Raw genomic sequence first — 19,653 nt, forward strand, 5'->3', positions numbered from 1 at the left:
GGGTTCAAACCAGCCCCCGCTAATGGGTACAAACAAGCTCCCACTGAAGTGTACAAACCAGTTCCCGCTAAAGGGTAGACAAACCAGCCCCGCTTAAGTGTAAAAACTAGCCTGGCCCAAGGGTACAAACCAGCCCCCGTTGAAGTGTACAAACCAGCCCCCACTGAAGTGTACAAACTAGCCCCTGCTAAATTGTACCAACCAGCCTCACTGAAGGGTACAAACCCGCCCATGCTAATGGGTAGAGACCCGCCACCTGCTGAAGGCTACAAGCCACCCGCCTGTTGAAGGCTACAAACCAGCCACCGCTAAAGGGTAAAAACAGCTCCCCTAAAGGGTACACAAACCAGCCCCGGCTAAAGGTTATACAAACCAGCCCCCGCTAGAGGGTACAAGCCAGCCCCCGCTGAAGGGTACAAACCAGCCCCCACTAAAAGGCATGCAAACCAGCCCCCGCTAGAGGGTGCAAACCAGCTCCCGCTAAAGTGTGCAAACCAGCCCTGCTAAAGGGTATACAAACCAGCCCCCGCTAGAGGGTACAAACCAGCCCTCACTGAAGGGTACAAACCAGCCCCCGATAAAGGGTATACAAACCAGCCCCCGCTAGAGGGTACAATCCAGCCACCGCTAAAGGGTATACAAACCAGCTCCCGCTAAAGGATATGCAAACCAGCCCCCACTCAAGGGTACAAACTAGCCCCCGCTAAAGTGTACAAAGCAGCCTCCACTGAAGGATACAAACCAGTCCCCTTCAAAGGGTACAAACTAGCCTCCGCTAAAGTGTACAGACCAGCCCCCACTGAAGGGCACAAACCAGCCCCCGCTCAAGGGTACAAACCAGCCCCCGCTCAAGGGTACAAACCAGCCCCTGCTAAAGGGTATACAAGCCAGCCCCAGCTAAAGGGTATAAAAGCTAGCCCCCACAAAAGGGTGTGGAAACCATCCCCCACTGAGGTGTACATTACAGCCCGAGCTAGAGGGTACAAACCAGCCCCCGCTGAAGGATACCAAACATCCCCCGCTAAAGGGTATGCAAACCCGCCCTTCCTGAAGGGTACAAACCAGCCCCCACTGAAGTGTACAAACCAGCCCCCGCTCAAGTGTACCAACCAGCCCCCACTCAAGGGTACAAACCAGCCCCGCTGAAGTGTACAAACCAGCCTCCGATCAAGGGTACAAACCAGCCTCCACTGAAGTGTACAAACCAGCGCCCACTAAAGGGTACAAACCAGCTCCCGCTAAAGTGTACAAACCAGCCCCCGCTCAAGTGTTTAAACCAGCCCCCCCTGAAATGTAAAAACAAGCCTGGCCCAAGAGTACAAACCAGTCCCCGCTAAAGGGTACAAACTAGCCCCAGCTCAAGGGTACAAACCAGCCCCCGCTGAAGTGTACAAACAAGCCCCCGCTGAAGGGTACAAACCAGCCCATGCTAAATTGAACCAACCAGCCCCTCTTAAGGGTACAAACTAGCCACTACTAATGGGTACAAACCCGCCCCCTGCTGAAGGCTACACCCAAGCCAACGATGAAGGGTACAAACCAGCCCACACTGAAGTGCGCAAACCCTCAACCTGCTAAAGTGTACAAACCAGCCCCCACTGAAGTGTACAAACCAGCCCGCGCTAAAGTCTACAAACCAGCCCCTGCTAAAATGTACAAACCAGACCCCCTGAAGGGTACAAACCAGCCCCTGCTAAACTGTACAAACCTGCCCCTCTGAAGTTTACAAACTAGCCCCCCCTGAATTGTACCAACCAGCCCCACTGAAGGGTACAACCAGCCCTCGCTGCAGTGTAGAAACTAGCGCCGCTGAAGTGTACAAACCAGCCCCCGCTGAAGTGTACAGACCAGCACCCGCTAAAGTGTAGAAACTAGCCCCTGCTAAATGGTACAAACCAGCCCCTGCTGAAGGGTACAAACCAGCCCCCGCTAAAGTGTACAAACCAGCCCCCACTGAAGGGTGCAAACCAGCCCCCGCTGAAGTGCAGAAACTAGCATCGCTGAAGGGTACAAACCAGCCCCCGCTAAAGTGTGGAAAATAGTTCCAGCTAAATTATACAAACCAGCCCCCGCTGAAGAGTTCAAGCCAGCCCCTCTGAAGGGTACAAACCAGCCCCCCCTAGAGGGTACAAACCAGCTCCAGCTAAAGGGTACAAACCAGCCCCAGCTAGGGTGTACAAACCAGCCCCCGCTGAAGTGTACAAACCATCCCCTGCTGAAGGGTACAAACCAGCCCCCGCTCCAGGGTATAACCCTGTCCCTGCTGAAGTGTGCAAACTATCACCCCGCTAGAGTGTACAAACCAGTCCCAGCTGAAGTTTAAAAAGCAGCCCCCCTCAAGTTTGTAAACCAGCCCCACTAAATGGTACAAACCAGCCCCCATTAAAGGGTACAAACCAGCCCCCGCTGAATGGTACAAACCAGCCCCCGCTGAAGTGTACAAACATGTCCCCGCTGAATGATACAAACCAGCCCCCGCTGAAGTGTACAAACATGTCCCCGCTGAAGGGTACAAACCAGCCCCTACTAGAGTGTACAAACTATCCCCCACTAAAGTGTACAAATTAGACTCCGCGAAAGTGTCCACATGCGCTTCTGCTCCCTCCTATTTCCTTCTTTCCGGTCTCTTTTCCTATCTCTCTGTCATTCTCGTCTTAGCTGCTGCCATACACCCCAGGGGAGCTGGAAACAGAGGCAGGCACCATCCTTCTTCAAACACCAGCCTCCAATGGCTCCAGTGGAATAAGTGGCCAGCCCCCGACTGCTTAAAGCCCTCATAAGAGGGATGTTCGTAACTTGCGTAAGTCTGTGTCGAGTAATCATGCGGAGTTACTCAAAACTCAACAGGATTACGTGCACATTCGTTGGAAGAGTGATACTGCCTTAGCTCTATTTTCTTAGCACAAAAATGCCGCCTCGCAAGGAAGGATGCATTTTGAGAAAATATTTTTAAATGCAACAGAACGTAAACAGCAACGTGAGCGGGCGCTCGCACTCACTACACATGCTCTCGCGATAGGATCCCCCCCCAAAATTACTCTTCATTATGCAAGCGGTTGTAATCACTTTATTATCAGTAATTCCAGCTGAAAGAGTAATGTGGAATTACTGGAATTATTCCAGTTACTCTGGTGTAAGCCAAATTCTGCGATGCATATTCATTACAAGTTGGTCGGAAGTTTCGGGTGAGGCTCAATCTATGGGCCCGATTCACAAAGGCAAACTGAGACGAAAGTCTCACTTTACGACTTTTGGTATTCACAAGGGGCATTCACGAGCAGTAAAGCTGGATTTCCGTGAATTGGGCCCACTGTTTGTATCCCATCGCAGCGTTCCGAGTCATGTGGTAATTCCACGCTCCTTCAGTTTTCCACAAGCTCTGATTGCCAGCTAATTCCAGGTAAAATCTGCATATAGTGCCTGGAAGCAGAGAGTAAATGGGCAGAAACTAGCAGCGCTAAATCTTACTCCACAAGTTACTCCTCATTCCTGTTTTGAAAAAAGGAATCATGCAGTAATCTTTTCTGGGTCACCTGCCCCTTCCCCTACCTACTCACCTGTCCCCATCCATTCACTGCCCCTGCCCCTCCCCATTCACCTGCCCCGCCCCATTCACCTGCCCCTCCCCATTCACCTGCCCCTACCCGTTCACTTGCCCTTACCTATTCACCTGCCTCTGCCCCTCCCCATTCACCTACCTCTGACCCTACCTATTCACCTGCCCCCATCTGTTCACTGCCCCGGCCCCTCCCAATTCACCTGCCCCTTCCCATTCACCTGCCCCTACCCGTTCACTTGCCCTTACCTTTTCACCTGCCCCCACCCATCCCCAATCACCAGCGGCTGTCTCTACCTACTCACCTGTCCCTATCCATTCACTGCCCTTGTCCCTCCCCATTCACTTGCCCACAACCAACCCCATTCACCTGCCCCTCCCCTACCTACTCACCTGTCCTTATCTGTTCACTGCCCCTTCCCCTCCCCATTCACCTGCCCCACCCCATTCACCTGCCCCTACCTTTTTACCTACCTCTGCCCTTTCACCTGTCCCTCCCCATTCATGGGAATGACGCCATAATCAGGGGTATACTCGCCTAGACTATCCTCACGGACTGAGTGAATGAATGAAAGAATTCTTTATTTGTGTGGTTACTTAAAACCATTACAAAATACAACTTATAACAAGCATTTGCAATGCAATAGGTCTCGCATTTACGTGAGTTTGAGCTATTGACATTGCAAATGACAATGCCTTTTATTTTTGTTTTTTGAACATAAATAAAAGGCATTGTCATTTACATTGCCAATTGCTTAAACTCGTGTAAATGCGAGACCTATTGCATTGCAAATGCTTGTTGTTACTGGGGGTCGGCAATATCGGCCCCCTGTAACAAAATCGGCCGAAACTGGCCCTCGCAAACTGCTCAGCTGCGCTCCCCGTCACCCCAGGGGGGCACGGCTGAGCAGTTTGCCAGGGCCGGTTTCTGTTCCCAGTCCGACCTTGTGCACGCTTACAAACGTATACTGAGATGCGGACACATGCCTTAAGAGGCAAAAACAATTCATGCAATACAAATAAACACGAGTAATTACCGCAAAGAGGCATTGGTATTCTCCACACGCATATTTATGATACACTAATTCACAGGCATGTTCTATTAAGAAGAACATATCACACGCAATACCCAGTTTAATCAGACACACTTTTCAAAATAGGGTACAACCACACAAACTATCTAACACAGTCAGGCTCAACGCACAGAACACAAAAGTAATATTTTCATATGTAATATGCAAAAATAGATGTTGCAAAACACACACGTTACAGCACACATGCTGCTCACCACATACCACTTCATCACATACACAGTTGTGATTTTAGGAGGTCGTCATCCCACATACACCCACACACGGCACACGCACACACCATGCAAGCAAACTCACACATAATAGACACTTCATACACAACACACACCTGCCCTTGCACTGATGCGCCATAAGATGTACACGTGTATTGTGTAGTATAATTGCAGGTGATATGTAGTTCCTTTTGACATGTGCAGCTGAGCCAGATGTGTGCGTGGAACAAGCACCACAGACTTTTTCGTGTGTGGGATGGCATCTGCTGCCTGTCACCCGAACGGCGGCCCCGGAGAGATGACGCCTGACCAGCACCTCCGCCCGTGTGCCCTGGAGAGGGACAGTCCAGGCACACACCGGACGTTCCTGGCAGCTTCTCGCGCTGCTCCCTTCCCATATCGGCACTTGGAAGCTCTTGTGCTTTACTGCATTGCGTCAAAATGAGCAGTGAGTTCTGTACAGCAAACAGCATGACATGGCATCGGATGCAGGGAGAGGCTGTGCGCATGGCTACTTGACAGTTCACGCGGAACAGAGCAAACACAGCGAGGTTTGTACATAGAGCCGGTCTTATAACAGAAAAAATAGCTCTGCTGTTGGCTTTACAATTTCTGCTCAAGGAGAAACTTTTTTTAGAGTTCGCTGCGAATGGGCTGTAAAATAAGCTAAAGAGATAGTGAGAGGAAAGTATGGGGCTGCAGAGTCGACCTTTGCTAAGATTGCGCCCTGGGCGTGGGCAGAGAGAAATGTGGCGCCCTTGCTATGGCAGTGAATTCAATGAGGCCGCAAGCGTTTCCTTTTGTGTTCACTGGTCAGTACAAGCAGGAAGTGGGATAAGGGAGGGGGTGGCAAATGGCGTGTACATTTCGCGGGCGCTTTGATGTTCGCAGTGGCCGCGCGGCTCACTGAGAACATCAAAGCGCCCGCGAAATGAACACGCAGGCTGCCAAATGGTGCGCGGGGGCGCACATGCACTGTGTGAAAGTGATCGTGATCGCGATCACATCAAAGCGGCCGTGCGGCCCGCGAAAGTGAAAGCAAACGGTGTGCAGGCTGCCAAATGGTGCGCGCGCCCGGCGCACATGCACTGTATTTGGAGGCCTGAAAGCACTCGTTTGCACTTCCAGATCCCCCATTTACAAAAGATCTCGCGAGAGCAGCGCTAAAGCGCTGTCTCAGGCGAGACCTAAAAATGACAGAGTAAAAATCTAAAAGAGAAAGTATATGTACACAACTTTATTAAAATTCTCCTTTACTATCTTAAATAAAAACAGTGCAAGTGATAATCAGTCTTTTATATTGAATGAGTCTGTTGTTAAAAAGTGGCCAGCCAACAGCCCCAGCAGCGCCCGCCTGACAGCCTAGGGGCAATTGTCCATCATTTTGTACGAGTATAGTGGCCAAATTTGCCAAATTTGGCCATATGCTTCACTGTGTCCAACATATAGGGTCGATGGACTGCCTCATTTGCTGTGCGAGTGCCCAGTTGCAGGAGGATGGACCTGAGGTAGATCCTGCGGACTAGGCGCAACGCCGGGCAGCAGAGTAAAATATGGGCTAAAGACTCTTGTTTGTAATTACAAAGGCGACACTCCGTAATGACCGGCCTACCTTTCCCAGTCGGATATAGTTCTTTAAGAGGGAGAGGATGTAGTCTGGCTGCTAGGATCCTATGTAGGGCTTGTCTCCCCACGGCCTGCGTAAGATGAGGTTTGAGGCTGGGCAGTGTATGGGGGAGGCTTTGGGTCTCATGGAAGCCTCTTGCTACCAAAGATTCAATATCCAAAGTGCGAGAACGTAGGCGTACTTGCTTTTTTATTCTCGTTTTAATAGTGGCATACTTGATTATGCTGGGGTGCCAGTTCTCTACTGCAAGTTGCAGGAGGTCTTTGGTGGAAGAGAGACAGGTGGACCAAGGATTGCCAGGTTGTTGGAAGATGCGTTTTATAACGGCTTTCATAGAGTTCTCCGCCGCCGCCGTTGTTTGATAAAAGTATTTGGACAAGGTCGCCATCTCTTCCAATTTATGTTGATTAAGATTGAATTCCAGACTAATTAAGTTGTTCCTGGTGCAGGTCATTGACAAAATAACTTTTTGTAAGCTGTGCAGTGTATTGTTTCCAGGTCATATCTAGGGTAGCATGTAATTTGCAGAGGGCGTAGGTGACCATTTTCCCTTTCTGCTGCAGTTTGTGCAGGTGGACCCATGGGCGGCTCGTTTCGCTAAGCCAAGTCCCCAGATAGTTATAATGTTGTACACAGTCAAAGGTCAGCGGACTCAACCTCCACTTAGCCACTTTTTTTTTGGGTAGTGGCCAAAGATCACTATTTTGGACTTGGTTGGGTTAGTGACCAGCTTATATAAAGCGTTGCAGTCTGCTAGGGATGTGAGTGCTTTTGTAGACCGATTTGGTGTGATCCAAAAGAACCAGGTCATCATCGTATTGCACCAATTGCATCTTTGTGTGCTCAAACCTGGGGGTGGCTAAAGTGGCTCCGTGCAGGGCTGGGCCCATGTCGGCTGTATATAAGTTGAAAAGCATCAGAGCCCTGCTTTAGCCCCCGATCCGTGGTGATTTTCTCTGTGGCAAACTCGCTGGAAAGTTTGACCCTACACAGGTTCGTGAATACAGCGATCTAATAGCTTGTAATAAAGACGGACTGATGTTCCAGTGTGCCAATTTCTGCCAGAGGATGGTACGATCTACCCCATCGAAGGCTGCTGAGTAGTCAATAAAGAAGGCAAAAAGCGTCAGGGTTTGATGGGCCATTGTTTGGTGAGCTAAGTATGACAGGGCGATGATGTTGTCCACAGTGGAGCCCCCTGGTCTGAACCTGGTCTGAAAGAAGGGCGAGAGACCTTCAGTGCAAACCAGGTCCACCAGTTCGGCCAAAAGAGTACTTGCGTAAGCCTTGCCCTTAACGTCCAACAGGGCGATCATGCGGTAGTTCCTGGGGTCAGTGTTAGGCCCTTTTTTGTATATTGGATGCAGAAGTGATCCCCTCCAGGAATCTGGAACAGCCCCCAGGAGCCTGCATTCGGCATATAACTGAGACAAATTATCCGTCCAAAAGTCTAGATCTTCCCTAGAGAGGGAGCCAGGCAGACCATTGGGGCCAGGCGCCCCATTATGTCGAATCTTTTTTAGAGTTGTGCAAACTACTCCTTTACCTGGAAGGGTTGAATCATCCAATGGTACGGTAGGCTTAGCTGTGGTGTTACCAGCTCCCTCCCCTACTGTTGTGGGACTATTTGGAGGGGTTGTGTTCAAATCATCCGAGTACAGGGTTTTCACATGGGCTACCCAAGTGCCCGCGTCAAGTGGATTCTCTCTGTTAGTGGCCCGTGGATTAGGCTGTTTAGGTATTGCCAACATTCTTGGGACTTACACAGTGCCAGCAGCTCAAAGATCTTCAGCCATTTTGCCTCCGTGAGTTCACGTTTTGCTTTCCAAACCTGTTGTGAATGGCTTTTTGCAGCTAATATGCGTTGCATTTTGGCGGACTCTGACCCGGATTTCTGATAGACTCTGTGTTTGGCGTTTAATTGTTTGGTACTTTCCTTGATCGCTGGGACGTGTCCTAGGGTATCTGATGAATTTATGGGAGTTCTAGATGTGGTGCTCCCCCGAAGCAATGAGGCTCGCTCGTAGGCGAGATTATCCCATTCATCTATGATACCCCCATTATTTAGGCCTGCTTGCCAGCCTGTCCACGTTAGTTTCCAAGAGTCAAATTTATTGATTGATATCGGCCCCCATTTGATTCTTCTGAGGAGTCTGTGCTGTTCTTCCCCTTTGGATGCCCCAATGCAGCGAAGAAAACGGGGGATATTCGCTGTGATGCTTAACTGAACAATTAAGGCGGCTTGGTCTCTTTCTCTTCATGGGTGCCCAGTATAGTTTGACATGAGTTTTTGTAATCTCTCACTTAATAAGATATAGTCTATTGTGGTCTGATTGTTGTAAGTGGGTGCAAAGAATGTCCCAGGCTTAAACTTTATCGATAGAGAGTGCTTTGTTGCCAAATTGTATGCCCGCATAAGGGCGTTGAAAATCCCGGTGCTCCTAAAGCAGTGGTTTTGAGATTCGATGTCCCCTATTTTGTGCGTATTGAAGTCCCCAAGAATGATGGGTTCCATAGATGCGAACTGTAGAAGCAGAGTTTCAATCTGAGTTATCAACCGAGTTAGCTTGTCCTTAGGGCCCGGCCAATTGGGGTTATAGTAGACGTTGATCAGAAGTATTGATAATGGGTCGTCAACCGTATTAAAGCCTTTCAGGATACCAGCCAGGAACATGTCCGAGGAATTCTTTATCTCGGTGAAATCTACTTTCAGTGTATGCTTAATGTATATGGAGATCCCCCCTGAGGGTCTCCTGAATATGTTACCTTTGGTGGCAGGTTTGGAATATTCTGCATAGCCTCTATTGGTGTAGGTGTTGTTGCCCATGTTTCTTGGGCACAAACATAATCAGCCCCTTCGAGGAATGTAATTGCCAGTTGGCTTTGCAGAACCTTGGTGATCCCTGCGACATTCCAGGTCATGATATTTAATGTTTGGATGTTGTCCGAAGGGCATCTATGCTGGACAGAGCCGTTTCTGAGGAGGTGCCCAACCTTTGACAGCGCAGACTCATTGCTTGCGGGGGACCTGGTGTTAGGGGCTAGGGTTTAGGGCCCGTGGAAGCCAGGACCAGTCTTTGCTGATGTTCCCCATGGTCGAACAGGAGCGGTTGCCCCTTCTGCGCGTGTTCAATCAATCAATCAATGACACTTATAAAGCGCGCTACATACCCGTAGGGTCCCAAGGCGCTGGGGGGGTGCCGCTACTGCTCGAACAGCCAGGTCTTCAGCTTCTTCCTGAAGGAGAGGTGGTCTTGGGTCATGCGCAGGTCGGTCGGGAGGGAGTTCCAGGTCTTGGCGGCCAGGTAGGAGAAGGACCTTCCTCCTGTAGTCGCTCTTCGGATGCGGGGGACGGCGGCGAGGGCGTGGTTGGCTGATCGGAGGTGGCGTTTGGGAGCGTAGAAGTTGACTCGGCTGTTGAGGTAGCTCGGGCCTTGGTCGTGTAGGGCTTTGTGTGCGTGGGTGAGGAGGCGGAAGGTGATTCTTTTGTTGACGGGGAGCCAGTGAAGGTCTCTCAGATGTCCGGAGATGTGGCTGGTTCGTGGGATGTCGAGGATGAGTCTGGCTGAGGCGTTCTGGATCCGCTGGAGTCTCTTCTGGAGCTTGGCGGTGGTACCGGCGTAGAGGGCGTTGCCGTAGTCCAGTCGGCTGGTGACGAGGGCCTGGGTGACGGTTTTCCTGGTCTCGGTGGGGATCCACCAGAAGATCTTCCGTAGCATGCGTAGGATGTTGAAGCACGCCGAGGAGACGTTGTTGACTTGCCTGGTCATGGAGAGGGAGGAGTCCAGGATGAAGCCCAGGTTGCGTGCATGGTCTGTCGGTTTGGGTGCGGTGCCCAGGGCGGGAGGCCACCAGGAGTCGTCCCAGGCGGAGGGTGAGGGGCCCAGGATGAGGACCTCCGTCTTGTCCGAGTTCAGTTTCAGGCGGCTGGTCGTCATCCACTCGGCTACCTCTTTCATCCCTTCGTGCAGGTTGGCTCTGGCGGCGGTGGGGTCGTTGGTCAGGGAGAGGATCAGCTGGGTGTCGTCGGCGTAGGAGATTATGCTGAGGTTGTGTTTGCGTACGATGGCCGCGAGGGGGCTCATGTAGACGTTGAAGAGGGTGGGGCTCAGAGATGATCCTTGAGGGACGCCGCAGATGACTTCGGAGGCCTCTGACTTGTACGGTGGTAGGCGGACTCTCTGTGTTCTTTCGTCGAGGAAGGAGATGATCCATTCCAGCGCCTTGTCCTGGATTCCGATGTTGCTGAGGCGCCGTACTAGGGTGCGGTGGCAGACCGTGTCGAATGCCGCGGAGAGGTCTAGGAGGATGAGGGCCGCTGTTTCTCCATTGTCCATCAGGGCTCGGATGTCATCGGTGGCGGCGATGAGGGCGGTCTCGGTGCTGTGATTGGCTCGGAAGCCGGACTGTGAGGGGTCGAGGGATCCGTTCGTCTCGAGGAAGGCGGCCATCTGCTTGTTGACGGTCTTCTCGATGACTTTGGCTGGAAACGGGAGGAGCGAGATGGGGCGGTAGTTCTTGAGGTCGGTGGGGTCCGCTGTTGGTTTCTTGAGTAGAGCGCTGAGTTCAGCGTGTTTCCAGCTCTCAGGGAAGATGGTGGTGTCGAAGGATGTGTTGATGATGTCTCGCAGGTGGGGTGCGATGACAGCATCGGCCTTGTTGAAGACGTGGTGAGGGCAGGGGTCGGTCGGTGATCCGGAGTGGATGGAGTTCATCGTGCGGATGGTGTCTTCGGTGCTGATCGGGGTCCAGGCGTGGAGGGTGGTGGTGGGGGGTGGTTGTTCGGTCATGGTGTGCGTTGGTTGGTTGTAGAAGCTGTTGTGTATGTCCGCGATCTTGTTGTGGAAGTATGAAGCGAGGGAGTTGCAGAGGTCTTGCGATGGGGTGATGTCGTTGTTTCCTGCGCTGGGGTTGGAAAGCTCTTTCACGATGTTGAAGAGTTCCTTGCAGTTGTGTGCGTTGTTGTCCAACCGGTCCTTGTATGCTGTTTTCTTGGCGGCGCGGATCAGCTGGTGGTGTTTCCGGGTGGCAAGTTTGAAGGAGGTCCTGTTGTCCGGTGTCGGTTCCTTTCTCCAGACTTTCTCGAGGGCTCGGCAGTTCTTCTTGGAGCTCTTGAGTTCGTCGGTGAACCATGGAGCCTTCTTGCTGCCGGGTCTGCTAGGCGGGGTCCTCAGTGGAGCGAGTTCGTCCGCGCAGTTGCTGATCCACTTCGTGAGGTTGTCGGCGGCCTGGCTGGGGTTCGCTGAGCTGGCAGGAGGGTGCTGGCTCAGGGAGGTGGCGAGCTGGTCTGCTGTGATCTTGTTCCAGCTTCTGTGGGCGGCCTGTTGCTGGTGTTGGTGGGTCGTCGTTCTCTTGAAGGTGAAGTGGACGCAGCTGTGGTCCGTCCATTGAAGCTCTGTGGCGTGGCTGAAGTCGATGTCTGTGCTGGAAGAGAAGACTGCGTCGAGTGTGTGTCCGGCGAGGTGGGTGGGGGTGGACACCAGTTGCTTGAGTCCCAGGTTGGCGAGGTTGTCGAGCAGGGTGCTGGTGTTGCGGTCGTTGTTGTTCTCTAGATGGAAGTTGAGGTCTCCCAGGAGGATGTAGTCAGCGGAGGGGAGGGCATGCGGGCTGACGAAGTCGGCGATGTCCTCGCTGAATTGTGTGCGTGGTCCAGGGGGTCGGTAGATCAGGGTGCCTCTGAGGGTGGTGTTCGGGTTGGTGTGGATCTGGAAATGCAGGTGTTCGGCGCTGGTCAGGGTGTTGTCGGTGCTGGTCGTGAGACAGATGGTGTTCCTGTGGATGATGGCGATGCCTCCTCCCATCTGGTTGGCGTTTCGGTCCCTCCGGACGATCTTGTAGCCCTCTGGGATAGCGATGGCGATGTCGGGAGCTGAAGAGGCGTTCATCCAGGTCTCCGTGAGGAAGGCAACGTCAGGGGCTGTGGCGTCTAGAAGGTTCCAGAGTTCGATGGCGTGTCTGTGGACGGAGCGGGTGTTGAGCAGGATGCACTTGAGGTGGGTGCTGCTGGTGTTCAACTTGGCGGGTGCTGGTGCGAGGCTGGTCCGGATGCAGGAGAACTTGCAGGCGTGGCAGCTGAAAGGTCCGTGGGTACGTCGTGGAGTGGCTTGATGGCATTCTGGGAGTCGGCCGGTGTTGAGTGCGGTGAGGGTGGCGGCGGAGTACGTCAGGCGGGTCGGTCGGGGTCTTCGGGGGCAAGGGGTCCTGGCGCTGGACGCGATCCGGTCGCGGACGGGCGCAGACGGGCTTACCTTTGGCGCGCCTTCGGCGCACAATCGGCACGCCCGCTGCGCGTGACCGCTGCGCGTTCGCACGGTCGCCATATAAAGGCGAAGTGCGCGGGTGGGCGGAGCAGCTGGGAGGCGGGAGCGGGGAGGGAACAGAAGAGAAAAGGGGTGGGGCTAGTGGCGGTGGCGGGAAGCGGGAGCGGGGAGGGAGAGCGGAGGGCGGCGAGGTAGGCGGGCAAACAGGAAGGAGACAAGCACAAATGCACAAATGGAGGGCAAAACACGAAGAAGAAACGGTACAAAAAATACAGGCAACAATGCAGGTCAAAACGGAGGCAAAACAGTTAACAAACGATCATACGGCATACAAAGAAAACAAGCACAAATTTCGGTCAAAAACCGGCGAAAACCAAAGGGGAGCGCTCAAGGCGGCAGCGAGGCCGGCGCTGAGGCAGAAGGCAGGCACTGGGGCACACGCAGCAGCTGGTGGCCGTGCGGCGCGGGGGTGTCCCACAAGTGGGTCACACTCACCTGCGTCGCACGGTCGCCATTTAAAGGCCAAGTGCGCGGGTGGGCGGAGCAGCTGGGAGGCGGGAGCGGGGAGGGAACAGAAGAGAAAAGGGGCGGGGCTAGTGGCGGTGGCGGGAAGCGGGAGCGGGGAGGGAGAGCGGAGGGCGGCGAGGTAGGCGGGCAAACAGGAAGGAGACAAGCACAAATGCACAAATGGAGGGCAAAACACGAAGAAGAAACGGTACAAAAAATACAGGCAACAATGCAGGTCAAAACGGAGGCAAAACAGTTAACAAACGATCATACGGCATACAAAGAAAACAAGCACAAATTTCGGTCAAAAACCGGCGAAAACCAAAGGGGAGCGCTCAAGGCGGCAGCGAGGCCGGCGCTGAGGCAGAAGGCAGGCACTGGGGCACACGCAGCAGCTGGTGGCCGTGCGGCGCGGGGGTGTCCCACAAGTGGGTCACACTCACCTGCGTCGCACGGTCGCCATTTAAAGGCCAAGTGCGCGGGTGGGCGGAGCAGCTGGGAGGCGGGAGCGGGGAGGGAACAGAAGAGAAAAGGGGCGGGGCTAGTGGCGGTGGCGGGAAGCGGGAGCGGGGAGGGAGAGCGGAGGGCGGCGAGGTAGGCGGGCAAACAGGAAGGAGACAAGCACAAATGCACAAATGGAGGGCAAAACACGAAGAAGAAACGGTACAAAAAATACAGGCAACAATGCAGGTCAAAACGGAGGCAAAACAGTTAACAAACGATCATACGGCATACAAAGAAAACAAGCACAAATTTCGGTCAAAAACCGGCGAAAACCAAAGGGGAGCGCTCAAGGCGGCAGCGAGGCCGGCGCTGAGGCAGAAGGCAGGCACTGGGGCACACGCAGCAGCTGGTGACCGTGCGGCGCGGGGGTGTCCCACAAGTTGTTATTTGGATTGAACTGTCGCTGGTCCTGTTAATTTTTGGTCTACCTTTGGTGCCATGGAGAATGGACCCTGTTGCTGTTGCTGGCCAGGTTGTTTCCTTTTTCAACGTCCTTTTCTGGTCATTCAGTTTTTGAGGTCCCAGCTGTTCCTTCGGGTCTCTACTTTTCAGGATCGCTGGATATTTTATAGCAGACAGGGTCTTGATTTTTATACCCCAGTTTTCCAGTTGCTTGTTATTTCCTCTCAGGGCCTCGGCCATAGCCAGATTGGCGAAGAATATCTCTATTGTCTCATTTGTCTCGCTTGATCCAGGGGCGAAAAAAGACACACTGTCGATGTCTGTTGTTTTTATTTTTTCTAAGCCCGGAATGTTTACGCAAAGCTTCAGGAGATTGCCTCCACTGAAAATGTCCCATTTCCCCTACGAGATGTATTTGGGATACAGCAGTACTTTTAGTTTTTCCTGGTCTTTTATTTGGTCGGCGAGTTCCGAGTTGATTTCGCCCGAGTATCCAAGTTTTCCCCGGGCAGATTTGAGCTTCCTACCATCTGCTGAGCATTGCTCCTGAGCTTGTGATAGTGAGGGGTGGACAAAAGCAAATCGTCGGTGCATGTTTGAATGGACTTCATCTCTCTATAATTAATAGATGTGGTTATTAGTTGGGGCTCCTTGTGGTCTGTTGCTGGCGTGGGAACACATTTATTTGTTTTGCATGGATTTGGTTTTCCTTGATTGATGCTATTCATACTTACATTATCCGCTTTGGTCACTAAAGACCACTTTAAATTAGGTTCCAGATTTTTCTTTTGTTCGTGGTTTGCTTCTTCAACATGTGACCCTTGTGTGTTATTAAAGTGCCACCTAGGTTTTAGATCAGCCGTATCCAGGGTCTTAGACGGATGCACCACAGGATAACCTAAGGTGCCTGGGGCGATGATTTCGCTGATGGTTGTGCCGTCTGTTTGTATATCTGAAGTTTGTTTTATTGGAGTCATTTTTTGAGAAGAGGTAATAACCTCACAGTGTTCTTTATTCTGATCCTCATTCTCCTTGTTTTCCAGCTGGAGTCAATGCAAGATGGACCCTTCATTATGGGTTTTGACTTTTTTTGATTTGTTTATCTTTTTTAGTTTTTTCTTATTTTTCTAGATAAGTGCTGACTTTCTGAAGTTGTGGACTTTGACTTGTTGATCGTTCCTGAACCTTTGTCTAAGTTGGAGCAGATTTTTGTTTCAGGTTCTTCTGCACTGTTTATTTGGTCTCCCATAACCCCTGTGGTTTCATGTGAAGCTTTCTTATCGTTTGTTTGTAAATCCTTCGTGCTTGCGGTCAGCTTTAAGTTTTGTTGAGGCTGGGAGTATAAGGTGTACGGTCACCTATTGACCTCATTCTTGAGGTCCTTTACTGGAGTGCTCATTATCTCTGGCAGCTTTTCCAGGTTCTGCAGAATTGGACTGCATCCCCAGTCTTCTTGTTTGACCATTAAAGCCGTATTTGCCTGGGCTCTGTGGATCAGTGAATTTAAATGTTCCAGTTTTGAGTCTAGTCCAGAGATCAGACCAGCAACTGTTTGCAATATATTTATTTGAGTATCCAACTTGTCTGCATGCATTATGGCTGCATTTGCCATTGAAATCAAGGCATCATTGATCAGCGCTAGATGATTCTCGAATTTTTGAGGCTGCAGACCAGTTTCCGCTCCAGTTTTAGGAGAACCAAAGGCCCGAAGCTCATTTACATGTGGAAGAAAGCTGGAATTTGAGAGATTAAGGCACCATTTGGGTGAGAGTTGTTGACTTGTGAACCCAGCAGGCACAGAACAAGAGTCATAAGGCTCAGATTGAAGCCTTAAAGGAGTTCTGTGTGTGCCCTCACTCGATTCTGGAATTAAAATGCCGAGAGATGAGTTTGATTGGGCTATTCGGAAACTGGAAAGGTTTATGGGAAATGTAGGAGATGTTCTCAATGTTGACAGGTGATTTGGGCTGTGAAACGCTGGGTTAGAGCCGTTAGGATGTGCAGCTGTTGGGGCTGCCATTGATCCTACACTTGTTTCTTTTGTAGCCCTGTCATTGCTGTTGGAGCATGTTAACGTGATTGTTCGACCAGGCAGTGCGGCGTTATTTGAGGCCTTTGGGGGCGACGCAGTTGTCTGGCTATTTGTTAATGTACCCCCTTGAGATATCGGGGGGGCCAAGTTTAGTTGGCGGTATTGATTTTGGTATTTGGTGGTACTCACTGGCAGTTTGTTTGGAATAAGAGAGTTGGCTCCCTCATCCATGTGGTCCATTTTTGCGGTCCCTAAAGTGTGACATGCTGGGTTGTTAGAACAGGACGGGCCTAGATCCGTTGTTGTTTCTGGGACTGTTTTTCCTGTGACGATCATTTCCGGAGAAAGTGGAACGTCTGATTGAAGTCCTAAACTTGGGTCCGCATATTTATAGGTGTCTACCGATGTTCTGGCAGTGCTTTCAGCGCGGGGTGTATTAGCTACTTTGCCGGATTCTCCAAATGTATCTTCTAAAGTTGTATATATCGCTGTTACCGTTAGTGGTGGTCATGCTCCTTTAATACTGTTAATGTTACCAGTTGCCGTAGTTTCGCTTGTATATATGGTCTTTTCCGGTGAGACTGGATTTGCTGTTGGCGACTCACCCATTTACAGCCCCTCCCTAGGGAATAACCTAGAAGCACACCCCCTGCCTATGGGATAGATTATCTTAGACTTTTGCCGCCTTGCGGTTTTGTGTGGGTGATGGGTGTCTTGGTGCTGGGCCAGGCTTGAGTTTCTGGTCCGCATGGTTGATCTATGCCCTGGGCACTTGCGGTGGAGAGCTGATGTAAGACCACCTGCTAGGCTGCCAAACAACCCCCCCGCAGCCTCCATAACCTGCAGTCCTGCTCACCCGCTCCCCTGGCTAGATGGCTGGGCTGTTGGAGTTTCTTTTGAGTTAGCGGGCCTGGATCTGGGCGGGTGAGCAGGCTCTTCAAGTGCACTCACAATACGACAGTTCTCTTCAACCACCACTCACCGTACCTCACCTCAGGTCAGGTCAACACTTGGGCATCCTGGTAGGCGTCCTGGTGATCTGGTGGCGGTCTGGCTATCCGATGATTAAACAAAAATCGATCGAAGACAGAATCTCCACCCAAGCACACAACAGCAAAGAACTCTTCAACATCATCAAGGAGTTCGCCCAACCTACCAGCGTGTCCACCAATATCCCACCCTCACAAGACCTCTGCGACAAACTCAGCACTTCTTTCCACCACAAAATCAAGAGCATCTACAACAACTTTGATGAAGACAACCAACACACTGAACCCTCACCAACCACCCCGACACTATGAAGCCAACGATCGACAACTGGACAGCCCTCACCACCGAAGACACACTGAAGACAATGAACTCAATCCACTCAGGGGCCCCCACGGACCCCTGCCCCCACCACATTTTCAACAGAGCCACAAACACCATCGCACCCATGCTCCGCCACACCATCAACCGCTCCCGGGCAACCACATCATTCCCCTACGACTGGAAACACGCCGAGATCAACCCCCCCCTCAAGAAACCCTCGGCCCCTCGGCGGACCCCACTGACCTAAAAACACTACAGACCCATCTCCCTGCTCCCTTCCGAGTGAAAGTCATGGTGAAAGCCATCAACAGCCAACTCGCCACATTCATCGAAGAGCACAACATCCTCGACTCCTCCCAATCCGGCTTCAGAAAAAACCACAGCACGGAAACCGCCCTCCTCGCCGCAACAAACGTCATCCGCACCCTACTGGACAAAGGAGAAACAGCAGCCCTCATCCTCCTCGACCTCTCACTGCAGCCTAAAACACAGACTCCACGGCGCAGGGATTCAAGACAAAGCCCTCGACTGGATCCGCTGCTTCCTCTCCGGCTGAACGCAGCAGGTCAGACTCCACCCTTTCCTCTCGGACCCCACACCAACCACCTGCGGAGTCCCCCAGGGGTCATCCCTCAGCCCTACGCTCTGCAACGTATACATAGCTCCGCTTGCCCCCATCATCAGAACCTACGGACTCAACATTGTGTCATACACAGACGACACCCATCTCATCTTCTCCCTATCCAACGAACTCAACACCGCCAGACACAATTTTCAAGAAGGCATGGAAGCCGTCACAGAATGGATGAAAAACAGCTGCCTTCAACTTAACACCAACAAAACAGAAGTACTCATCATGGGCCCACACCCCGATACCTGGTGGCCCCCACCCTCGGAAGTCCGCCCACCTCCACGTCCCACGCACGCAACCTGGGAATCATCCTGGACTACGAACTCAAAATGGACCGCCAGATCAATGCCGTCTCGTCCTCCTGCTTCCACACCCTCTGCCTCCTACGCAAGAGCTTCAAATGGATCCCCCTCGAACACAGAAAGACCGTCACTCACACCCTTGTCACCAGCAGACTCGACTACGGCAACGCACTCTACGCCAGAATAAACAAAAACCTCGCACGCAAGCTTCAGAACATCCAGAACGCCACCGCAAGACTGGTCTTCAACCTGCCAAGGCACTGCCACATCACCCATCGAAGCTAGAGTCACCTTCAAGATGCTCACCCACACTCACAAGGCCCTCCACGACACCGAACCAGCATACTTGAACAGCCGACTTAAATTTCACACACCCCAAATGACCTTACGATCAGCCCAACTCTCCTACGCCGTGGTCCCCCGCGCCAGAAAGACCAGATCAGGCGGCCGCTCCTTCTCCTTCCTCGCGGCCAGAGCCTGGAATGCCCTCCCACTCCACCTCAGACAGACAACATCTCTCCCCATCTTCACAAGAAACCTCAAAACCTGGCTCTTCGACAGACCGCCTCCTTGATGGACTGGTACCTGCGAAACCCCCCTCCCCCAGCGCCTTGAGACCCTCACGGGTGCGAAGTAGCGCTTCACAAACTCATGATTGATTGATTGATTGATGATTACAACAGTCACCTGTAAGGGCGAGCAGGGCGGGCAGGGTGGGCAGTGCGAGAGGGGGTGGCTGTATCTGGTGTAGAGCCACAACACACTTCTCCGTTCTGCTCCCACCGCGGCCAGGGCTGCTGAGTAAACAATGGTGAGCCCTCCAGTAAACACCACACAGCCGCCCTCGCGCTGTCACACACAGTCCACCGTGTGACACTCGGTGACACCTGGCTTCCAGCTCTCAGCTTCCAGCTGCAGCTGGGGGGGGGGGTACGCCAGCAGCACCGGCTGATGACAGGGAAGGGTGAGGGTGGTGTGAGCGAGCAAGGCTGCACCTCGTGCTGAGAAATGCACTGAGAATACTGGAGGAAAAGTTCTGTAAAGATCTATGAAGTCTATGGAAGTGGGCCGTAGAGGCCGTGGAGGCGGATAGGGAGCGGGTAGAAAAACAGCAGGTTCCGTCCGTCCGTCCGTCTGTCTCCGCGGCTCCGGCTCCGTGGCGGTTCTGACAAAGAATGGCAATGGGCTCTCAGCGGGCTCACGGGAAAATCCAGACCA

The 19,653-nt window shown here is 52.3% G+C and overlaps 1 protein-coding gene across 1 annotated transcript in view; it reads right to left on the bottom strand.

Annotated features, from left to right (window-relative positions):
- The window catches only part of BCL3 (BCL3 transcription coactivator), a 250,161-nt gene that overhangs the window by 210,499 nt on the left and 20,009 nt on the right, over positions 1 to 19,653 (bottom strand). The gene's annotated exons all lie outside the window — the stretch shown is intronic.

Source organism: Triturus cristatus, chromosome 7 (assembly GCF_964204655.1).
Source record: "Triturus cristatus chromosome 7, aTriCri1.1, whole genome shotgun sequence".
In the NCBI taxonomy this organism is placed as follows: domain Eukaryota; kingdom Metazoa; phylum Chordata; class Amphibia; order Caudata; family Salamandridae; genus Triturus; species Triturus cristatus.